The sequence below is a fragment of the Harpia harpyja genome, chromosome 22 (genome assembly GCF_026419915.1).
Source record: "Harpia harpyja isolate bHarHar1 chromosome 22, bHarHar1 primary haplotype, whole genome shotgun sequence".
Lineage (NCBI taxonomy): Eukaryota > Metazoa > Chordata > Aves > Accipitriformes > Accipitridae > Harpia > Harpia harpyja.
In genome coordinates this window covers 20,850,669-20,861,887 of record NC_068961.1, presented here as the reverse complement: position 1 = coordinate 20,861,887, position 11,219 = coordinate 20,850,669, and the positions used below count along the sequence as shown (strand labels likewise).

General features: G+C 41.2%; 1 long non-coding RNA gene across 1 annotated transcript; it reads left to right on the top strand.

Moving 5' to 3' along the window:
- Positions 1 to 321: 321 nt before the first annotated feature.
- LOC128135311 (uncharacterized) lies at positions 322 to 10,343 on the top strand. Its single transcript, XR_008233043.1, has 2 exons — positions 322 to 510; positions 8,959 to 10,343. It is a non-coding gene; the product is annotated as an uncharacterized LOC128135311 (long non-coding RNA).
- Positions 10,344 to 11,219: the final 876 nt, after the last annotated feature.

Sequence of the window (11,219 nt, the reverse complement as noted above, 5' to 3'; positions counted from 1 at the left end):
GACTGCTGACACTTTAGGATCACGTTTAGTAATGGGTTCACATTACTCTCTTGAAGGATGGTGCAGATAGGGCTAGATGTCCAACTGAGTGACCTAGACAGCTGAATGTTGTCACTGTATCTGAGCAGCAATTTGTAAAACCATTCATGCTTTTTCTAAGCTGCCAAATAGGCAGTTATCAACACTGTCAAATCTTTGTTATTATTTTCAGCTATTTATTAAACATACAAGTTGCCTGCTTGGGCTTTGTTGATCATGTATTATTTTATGCTGACACTCTAGAGCCTCGAAGATGAATCAAACTCAGGCATGCCTGTCTGGGTGTGGAGTAATCACAAGACCTTTCTTTTTTTAAACTGCAGTTGCTGTCTGTGTTGCCACTTCTCTGGCTGGTCACCGCTTCGCTGCACAGAAAATCTGCCCTCCAGTCCCATCCCACATTGGCTACGCTGCCTGTTTGAAGACTTTGGGGCAGAATTAGGGATACCCGGTAGCAGCCCCCTGCCCCAGGTACAGCTTCCAGGGAGGTGCAGCCCGTCTGCAGAGTTGCTGGCCTGGCGCGAAGCTGCTTGGCACGCTCTTGCTATCGGGACCCGGCGTGTGCTCAAGACCTGGAGATGTGGCCAAGGCAGCCGAGGGATGTGCTGATTCACTGTGTCCGTGCTGGGGCAGGGATTTCCAACCCATAAACTGTGAGCTAACATTTACATTCGGAACAGGTGGGGGTTTTTTTCTTCTTTAGCTGGTCGAGAGCCTTTACGTTTTGGAAATTGTTTGAATGGCTGTTTAGGCCTGCGAACTGCTGTGATTGTAGTTACCAATCCCTGGCAGAAACCACACAGCTGGAAGTCGGGGATAAAAGGACAGAAAAAATTCGAGGATAAGAAATACCAAACTGGAGCAAAACCAGAAGCATTTACTCCCCTTACACAAGGTACAGCTGAGGATGTGCCTGAGCCACTACATCATAATAAAACCTCTGTTAATTACTAGGGGAAGGAAAGGCCATGGCAACAAAAACCAGTGGGAACAAAAAGCCTGAGTTTCTCTTCCAAAGAAATGTTCCATGTATCTCTAGGGTAAACTGGACAATGCATCCATGTAGATTTCTCTTCCCTAAAAGGTATGGACCACTACATAAAAGTAAAACTTTTGATTGAAAAATGCCCCTGGATTCTGGCTTGAAAGTTGAGAAAGCCAAATCATTTTCATTTTAAAAAACAAGGAAAAATTTAAAAACTTTTAGTATTGTTTGTAAAAAAGGAGATTTCAAGGGAAATTTGTACTGGGTCAATGTCACACTTTCCCATCAGAAGATAGTTTTACCGGTATTACTGGTTAGATCTCAAGAGCAAACCGACTACCAAGTTTTACTCCCAACCAAAACATCCAATTTCTAGTAAACATCTTTTTAAAAAGTGGCCAAGGTGTTCATTGGCATTTGATCCTTGCCAGTGTTCCGTATCCCTTAAAATCCTGAGCTTGGCCAAACTCTGGTTACAGAAATGGTTTTGGCAGTACTGACTACTGATTCGTGCATGTAGTGAAAGCCCTCTGGGAAGAAAAACGTATGTTTTAGCAGTAACTACCAGTAATGACAAAAGAAAAAGAGGAAAAAAACCACAGGGGATAAGTGAAGTAAATAAGAAAGTGAGAGAGAGCATCAAGCAAGAGAGAAGGAAATAACATGCCCCGTGACTGGAGTCAAGGAAGGAAAGATCATACTCGGGGGTTTCATCCCGAGCCTTGGGGTTTGATCCTGAGCCTTCTCTGCATTTACTGATTTTGGTGCCTAGCACTGATGCTGGGTAAGACACCTAAGATGGTTTATATATACCACGTTACCTTCCAACTAAATAGAAGTAATTAATAGCTATACATAAGACAGGATATTCTTAGGGAAGGCATCATTCGTATTTGCTTCTTTCAGATAGTTTGCTACAACTCTGTTGCTTTTATATTTTCAAAAATTGTTGCTGGTTGTGCAAATGCAAATAAAGGCATGGAGTAATTTCTGCTTGCGCTATAGCCTTTATGTGTGCAAACAGTACTGCCATATGTATAGCTCAAGGCTAGGGAAAAGTCAACGTGAAATGGGCTTGTTTCATATCTGGAATATTTTAAATAATACTTGTTCAAATACCCCTGACTGTAAGTCTTGAGAAAGATTACTCATTACAAAACTAACAGGTTTATTTAATTGTTAGTTAAGTTTGAATATTTTTTAAGAGCTTTATACAAACATTTTTTTATTTCTTTCTATTTATTTACTCCAGGTGAGCCTTCAAATATACTTGTTTTTAACTGCTTGCACAGGTGTGTTTGTCCATTGCTAATATTCAGAAGGACAATCACACTACCACAGAATTAAGAAAATCATGCGGTGGCTATCTAGTTTTGAGCTACTGTTACACACATGTACGTGCAAAATCAGTCCATGTGGACTGATAAAAATCATGCTGCCTGAACAAAACTTGTATGTACACAGGGGTCTGAACTCTGCAGTTAAAGCTGGGGAGAGCCCTTCACCGCCGGGAACGTGACAGGGAGCAGAAGCCGCTTCTGGCAAAGACACATAATGAAGTTAACTCCCATTCATCCAGCTCATCTCCCGGCTAAGGGGAGGAACGGTAAAAGTCATTATTAAGAGACAGAGCTAAGAACATCAGTGAGCTCAGCGTACCATGCTTTTCAGCTTTTGTGATTTTATTAGATATATGGGTGAAGTCACCTCTTGAAATAGCTGAGAGGAAGAGAAAGAAGAAAAGCTGTTGGTTGCCTAACATCATGCGGCTAAAGAAATCAGGGACCCTCTCTTGCTAACACCCAGAGATTCATTTTGGGCTGCTGTTTTCTGTATCTTGAAGGGTATGCTAACAAATTGGGATTCTTCTGTTGTGTTTTGTTGCCCTGAAAATTCTTGAAGAGTAAATCAGAGCCATTCTTGTGAATGCAACCTTTCATCTTGGAAAATCGTAAGCAATTGCTGTAAGACTGTTTCAGTCTTTCTAGTCTTGGGTGACCAAAGAGAAATCCTGTTTTATGCCTGCACTTTAAGACCAGAAGTGAGAGTGATGGTTATTTAGTCTGACATTCTCCATAATACAAGTCACATCTTAAGTCATAGTCATGGAGGCTCCATTTGATAACTGGCTGCTGTCTCATCTGCTTATTTAGTACTGAGTAATAAAATAGCTTGAGCTTATTCCTATATAGCTTTTTTAATGTCGAGATGATTACTCTGAATTTCTGTTAGCAAATACCATCGCAAGAAAAGGTTAGCTATTTTTCTTTAAAACTCATTGATTACTGATCTTTCATTTACAGCTGTAATTCTAGTTCGGATTGTATTTTAGACTCTGATTTAGACTTAGTGGTATTTTTTTATTCCTATGTTTGACATATAGAAGCTTCTGTATGAAATCATTGGGCTTGAAAGGACATCAAAGTTCATCTAGTGCATCTTCCTGTTGCCAGGCAGGAACATGTGTAGATATATCACTTCTGACAGATACTTGTCTCATGTTTTCTTAAAGGTTGCTAACAATGCTAAGGTTACAGCATGTCCCCAGAAAAGCTGTACAGACATTTCCCAGTGTCCGATCTGAATTTGCCTTGCTGCAGTTTAAACCAGTTCTTTCTCATTTCATGCACCACAGACCTGGAAAACATGTTATTTCCATATGGTTTGCAATAGCCTTTCTGTGTATTTGAAGATTTGCTCCATCTTTTCGCACAGGTCATATATATTGTGTACTGTGCTGTTGTTTCTACCTTGCATTCTCACTTTCCCCTTGCTATTATTGGTAGCTTCATTAGCACATGTACCTGTTGTTATTCTCATCGTTCCTTCATTTTTGCTTCAAGTACTTAAAGTTAGAATCTTCACAGTGAATAACTTCTTGATAGTGAATCATCAAAACTCACTTTTATATTTTAGCTGGATTATTTTATTCATACTGGTAAAGACACAAGATTTCTAAAGTCAGTACATCAAGAATTTTTGCTAAGTCATTGGAATTTAAATACTTTATTTCAGTATTTTTTTTAATACTGATTTCCATTTTCACCTCTCCAGTATAAAAATGCTCTCTAGCTGAAAAGCAGGTAGGTATCCCTCGCGTTTGCCTCCAGTTTTGGGATGTCAGACCAGACGATTTTGTGCAGGTGCCATTCCTTCCAGGGAAACAGCTTTGGGCAGCAGGGCTGTATATCTTGTCCCTCAGAAAGACTGAGCTTCAAGTTAGCTAGACGGCCGGTGCTAGCGGCTGGCGGAGAGTTTGGCTGGTCTGCCCCTAGAAGGTAGTCGTGCTCTTGTCATGCAACGGTGCTCTCCTTCCATGCTCAGCTTCCAACGGTGAAACCTCTGCACTCCCTGCAAGGCGGACCTGGATCAGTTCACCTCACACAATCCCAGAGCAGAATCACGGAATAACTTGGGCCAGAAGGGACCTCTGGAGGTCTTTCACCCAGCCCCCTGCTCAAACCAAGGCTTACGCAGGGCTTTCTCTAGTTAGGTTTTGAATAACTACAAGCGTCTGGTCTGGTCTCCTCTACGTGAGATATGCGGAGCCAGCTCTTTCCCAGATTTCTCAGCCTCTGCTTTTGTGTCATGGCCTTCGTTCAGCCCCTGGCCCGTCTTTGTGGCCCTGCGCTGGACTGGCTCCAGGCTGTCAGCGAGTCTCTAGTGCTGGGCAGCCTGGGATGGGATGAGCCATGCCAGACGTAGCCCCTCAAGTAGGAAGAACGAACTTACAAGAAAGAGAGGAAAAATCACTTGCCTTGGCTGGCTGGCTATGCTCTGACATCGAGTACGCGAGGCAGCAGGGCGTTAATGTAGCTGAAAGTTTCTGTATGGGTTTAAAAGTTTTATTCTTTTTTTCCCTTTTGCTTCAGGCTGCTTATAGTTTTCTTCAGAACGAGTAGTATTTTTGCTTAGTAACTTTGCATGTAACTTTTCTGTAGAGTTCAGCATCAATCTGAATGTCTCTCTCAAACAGTCTTTTTCACTCCTTTGTGCTACCAGTGCCACACTCTCCCTGCATCTTTAAACAGATCACGGTAACTAATGACCATGCTGGACATCGATCCATTTGCAGGCTTGCATCGTCTAAAGCCTTTAAAGGAATAGCTTTATGCAGATCTCATTTTCTTCTAGAATATGTTTCAATATTATTACCTGAATATTCCAATTATTTGTAGCATTCCTGCTGCCAGTGGATTAATACCTCCCTGCCTGAGTAGAAAGCTGAGGCTTAATCACGCTGTGGTCGGCAAATTCATCTATATTTTGGGAGCTCAACTGGCTGTTATGGAGGGGGCAGTTTCCGTTTCATCTGAGCACATCCTGTGCTAGTGAAAGACCTCAATCATGAACATATGTTACAGGAAATACAGTTGTAGCACATAGGGGTTTTTTAATTTATTCTTAGACTTATGACTAAAGGGCAGTGTCAAAGTTCATGGTCTAAAGAGAGTATTTCTTGACAGTCATCTTATTTTTGGGTCCTTTAACTTGAAACAAGATTTTTCTTGGCTTGAAGTGGTGATCAAAATACATACAGCTGTGATTTACAGTAAGCAATTAAATGCCTTTGTTGAAGCTAAATTTGCTTATGTGAGATACTAGTGTTTACAAACTTAGTAAAAGGACAATATTTGACTAAAAAAAGTGGAACTCTTTCAAAGTTTGTTGGCTCGGTTTTTGTGAGTTTTTCTTTTCCTTTTGGAAGAGGAAGCTAAATTATATCCAGCTTTGCAGTCCTGCAGGCATGATGAGTCATCATTTCTCTTTCTCATTTCATTAGGTTATTTTGCTGCACATTATATATACATATAGTTCAGATAGAACAATACTGTTTAATAAATACTAAAATGTACTTTAAAATAAAGCAGATAATCTGTCTTGTGCTTTGCAAGTCAAAAGGTACAAACAGAGTCTTAAATAAAAATGTCTTGGGCTCAAATTTTGGTCTCCTTATTGTATGGAATAGTAGCTGCTCCTCAAACAGTCCTGCTGTGTCTTTTTGAGGAGTAAAGCACTTTTCCATGTGAATAAGACCATCCAACTCTGTCACCCAATATTTAATGATGTTTCATTACTACTACAGAAGATCTGCTCTTATAGTTGTTCAGGGAAAGATCTCAGTGTATTTATCAGTGACTGAATAAAAATTGTGGGGTCACTCTGTAGCTGCTCTTGTTTAAGTCAAACGCATTGTGGATGGTTTTTGTGTAATGCTTAAATAAGTATATGGTATCGGACTACTTGGTTCGTAATTCTTACCAGTTGGAGTCTTCAAAAGCTTAAGCCTTTGAAGAAACTCGGATACTAGCTGAAGGAGCATAGATAAAGAACTCAAGTAATTGCAGAATTCATTACTTTATTATTTTTGCTGCTTATTTTTTATGTATGCAAAATTTTTGGCTCTGGTCCAAACACAATGTTGCATTTATTAAATTAATAATTTGTTGCAACTTCTGTATAAAGACCAACCTTTATTTACATCAATATTCAAAATCCAGAGAGATTCAGAAAAATTTTCCCTGAGCAGGAATTGTTTCCTAATGCATTAAAATCAAGAGGAGAGAGTGAGGAAGGAAAATCCCAATAAAGTTCCCCTTGGAGTTCTCTCCATCAACTTTTAATCTGGAAAAAAAATGAAACTGGTATTCAACAGCATGAGGTCAGGAGCCTGGAAAACATACAGTCTTCCTGTACCAGTGTTTCTCTCATCATTTTGCGCTTCCTCCGTGCCCAGCTGAGTCCCTGGATCCAGTCTGTACATGGCAGGAAAGTGCAATGGTGTATGATGGTGTGTGGTCAGTCTTCTACAGCCACAGAGAGAACATCCCTCTGGGAAAGAAGCTAAGTGCAGATTCTGAGGGCTGCTCTCTTACTGGAGCTGGTCAATTGTCCAGTTTCACTTTTAGAGAAATATCAACAGTAATGGTGTCTCTGACTTTTCACTGGCCCTTTCAAAACATTATGAATGGCAGGAAACAGCAATGTCTGCCTTTTCTCTTCAAATATTTCATGTCGTTATGGAAGATGTTCAAAAGACTTGTTTGTATGTGGGCTTGAGCAGAGGGAGTGCAGCCGTACAGGCATGACAGTGGCTGATTGCATTTTTCTCCCAGCTGGTTTAGAGAACAACCCAAGCTTGAGGTTAACTTCTGAACAGCTTTAGTACCAAGAACAACAAGTTGAAACTGGCACAGGGGAGCCCATTTGTGAAAGATCTGCCTTCTGGTGGCTCAGCCTCATCTGTGCCATATCGGTTGAGTTGTCTGAGCTTGAAATCAAAGACGGAGTAGTCCTGCTGAAAGTCTGTGTCCTGTGTCTGTACTCATTCTATACAGATTTCTATGATCAACTCCACAGCCTGAGAAACTGCTCCCAAGAAAATTCGGTGTTACCCTTTAAATGTTATTCAGCTACAAGTTTGATAGAAGGGTTTGTTCTTGTCAGCAGAAGTTGCAGGCAGAAGTTGCCACAGGTGAAATTCATCTGCTTCAATGATGTCTTTTGAATATAAGATAATATGAGATTTCATACTTTATGTTTAAAATAGTACTTTTCCTTTGTTTTGTACTGAAATTTAGGATAGGAAGAAGAGCCAGAAGTGGGCTTTGAATTTTTTCATCACTCCTTTCTCATGTAAAACTCGTAGTTACTTTGTGAGAATTTCCTTGAGCATGAACTTTGGTGTTTGACTTCTGTATCAACTAATTAAATAATCCTATTTTCAAGAAGCACTTGACCAGTAGACACAAATGTATGTACTGGAATGGAATGATGTTAAACTAATCATTACTGGTCCAGACAGTCCTGTGAGTTTGAATGGGACAAAACAATGAGAAAACAATGTGGGTTTGAATCGCAAGGGCTACACTCAATTCCAGACTTTCTGTTTTTTGACCACCACCCCACTATTTTTTTTTTTTTTGCATGCTTTGTCTCATTTCCCAGTATATATTTGGAAGGTTAAATAGCTAGATCAAGTTACTTTGGTGGTGCTATTTCTTCCCACTGGCATCACGCCGTGACATTCAATCCACAGCAGCACAGCCAAGCATTTGAGGGTCTCTGTGTACATCAGTTATGCTAAACGTCAATGTGGGAGGCTCATCTTTAGGTCTGACCCCACCCATATGATTAAATTTAAAGATGATGTCAATACTGTTGTGGGTTACACATCACTACAAATTGGTTACAAAACATATCTGAATGTTAAACTACCTCGGATTGCCTCAGTTGGTGTGATTAGACACCGAATGTAATTTACATGTTGAGCAGTGGAAAAACTCTTCCTTGTACTAACAAGGATATGTTAAACAATGTCTCCAGCCAGTTTCCTTCCCTTAACGTCCTTTGCTTCTTAAGTTATTGTTTAATACACTTCCTAATCCTAAATTAGTGCAGGTAGTACTGATTTAGTACTATTTGGCATTGATGTAGCGATTGCACGTGTTTTTTTTATGACCGACATACATAATAAGAAGCTTTTCATTTCTGAACTGAACAATTATAGACTTGTTTTGCTGTTGAACTGAATATGCAAATAATTATGAGGAAAATAGGCAATGCTCCCAGGAAAGCCTCTGGTTTCCAAGTCTAGTCCAATTAGTAAAGAAGGAAGCTTTCTTACACAGCTTTTATCACGGTCTGTTTCACTGATCAGATGGAGATTATTAATAGAGATGGGACTGAACACTCTCCAGATTGAAAAGTAACTAGGTATAGAGTCAATCCATTATATCAATTACCGATTAATGTAATACAGGCTTATAAATATCATCACATCAAGTCATCACATGCAACATGCTGAAAATACATAAACATCTGCAGTGCTTTGAAGGTGCCCTAGATAATCCAAGGTAAACACTGAGAAACTTATTTTACTTAATTTAAAAGGAGATTTTATCTTACCTACGCAATGTCTTTCCTTTTTGTAGCTATATCTGATAAGGAGCTGGAATACACCTTCTGGAAACTGGCTGAAAGATGCGGCAGCAACGACTGCAGAGCTGTCTTCAAAATGTACTTTACATGAGTGCAGGAACTCTCCATCGGGAGCATAGCGAACATGGCCAAAGAAAAAGGAGACAAAACTTTCAGACAGTCTTCAGCCCAGGGTTCTTACAATGTTTTATAGTCCAGTTCCTGTGATTAAAAGCAGGAACATCCCATTACTTTGTTGGAAACACGAGGTTTAATACAAGGCCACTGTGTAATGAAAGCCTGACACTCTCCTTACAAGGGGCAATAACTGCAGTGGGATTACGCCTGAAATATGCCGGGAGAATATGGCATGGGAGAATATGACATATGGCATATGAAGGCAGACCTTATAGACGGTTTGTTTGCCAAATGATGATGTCAGCTAAGCTTGAGAACTCTGTGAAATCCAGCGTGTCAGTGACTCCCTTATTTCTCCTTTCTAATCAGCTCTGGTGTGACTCTGTGTGTGCACCTCAGCTTTCATGAAGTTGTAGATCTTCAGCATTCAAGGCCTCTGGAAGACCTTTTTTGTTAAGCTGCTTGTCAAATGACTACTAATTTATCAGAGCATACTTTGTAGTTTTATTTGGCCAAAATTAAAAGCACTGAAAGTGATGATCGCTGCAAACAGGACTATAAAAGCCAAGGAAAAACACATGAGCCTGTGGTTCTTAAACACTGGGACCTTAAAGAGAAAAAAGCAGAGGGCTGAGCCAAATAATTGCTACCGTAATCCGTCTCTGTTGGTTGGCTGCAGTTTTCATCAGCAAAAAAAGAGAGCAGCCAGAGGTGCATGGAGATTCCGGGGCAAAGTACAAGATTTCAGCTGGTGCCATCTCTGTGTGTCCTCCCTGATGGGGCAGGGAGCAGCTTCCCCAGCTGGCCCTCTGCCCTCCTCTTGGTACCCAGTAACAGCACCCGGGCAAACCCTTCTGTCTAGGGAGGTAAAGCTCCCATAAGCTAGGTAAGCCTTCAGCAGGGCTTGTGCCGGAAGAGTTTATTTAGTATTTGGTTTCTTTCAAAGGGAGCGCTAGGAGAACATCTTGGTGCTGACTGGGAGTGTCAGAAGTAAATCTGAAGTGAACCGGTGATGCTACAAAGGTCTACAACTTGAATGGATATAATATAAATAGGGGATCATGAGCACTGGACAGGTGCAGATGCTAACAGTAAGGCAGATGGTGACATTTATTCACTGTAACATTTATTGACTGTAACGTTTATTGACGGATCATTAAAAGGCTCCTATCGCCTTGGCACTTCAGTACCTACTGCATAGGAAACAGACAGAGTCAACAAATTGTACTGTAGGGCTAAAAATAAAAGCTCCATCAACTCATGTGGTCTGCTGCAAAAATAGTCCAGAGAGCACTTGAGAGCTTGACGGAGCCGACAGACATTACGCTGAGCTTTGCTGCGCGCCGGGCTGGGGCTCCGGCCGGCTGCCAAAGGGAGCAAGTTCCCGAAACCCTCCCCTGAGCATGCCCTGCTGTCAGTACCAGCGAGTGCAACCCCCGCACCCCAAAAATAGCGAGGGTGACCCAGCAGATGGTAACACTTGCTGTGCCATGGGGAGGTGGCGATTCCCCGTGTGAATGGGGACTGATCCAGTTTTACGGTTTTATCAAACATACCTGGTACGTTGACCACTCGTACAACGCTGAATAAGAATCCTCCTGCAAATGTCACCATCTAACCAATCCTATCAAATTACCTGTTCGGTCCTCTTCCTCTTTACCTGAGCAACGTGCGGAAATGTTGTCACAAATATGCTGATGGGAGAGTTCTACATTTCGTTGCTCCTGCTGAATGCATTGACCAAGAGCCTCTAGCATCTCTGTGTTCTCCTCCTCTCTGTCATCCCATGTGCTGCCCTTCCACCCTCCGGTACTTCAGAAACAGCTTGAAAACTGTCTGTCTACTGCCAAGGACTTTGGAGTAAAAAGTGGAGGACAGGCTATTCACACCAGTAGCAGGACGCTACTTCACCCTGGTAATGGCTGCATGTTTAAAAACAAAAGAGGCATAGATCTGTAGCAAACTTTTATAGGATTGAAAAATATGAATAGAAAAGGACTCTACAAAATACATCCAAGGGCCGCTATGTGTAGCTTCCAACCCAATGGGCCTATATCTCAGAGAAGAGGATTTTCTTCCATTAACCTAGTTTACTAAGTGAATTTTCCATGCGGCAATGAACGAGTGTCATTAGCAT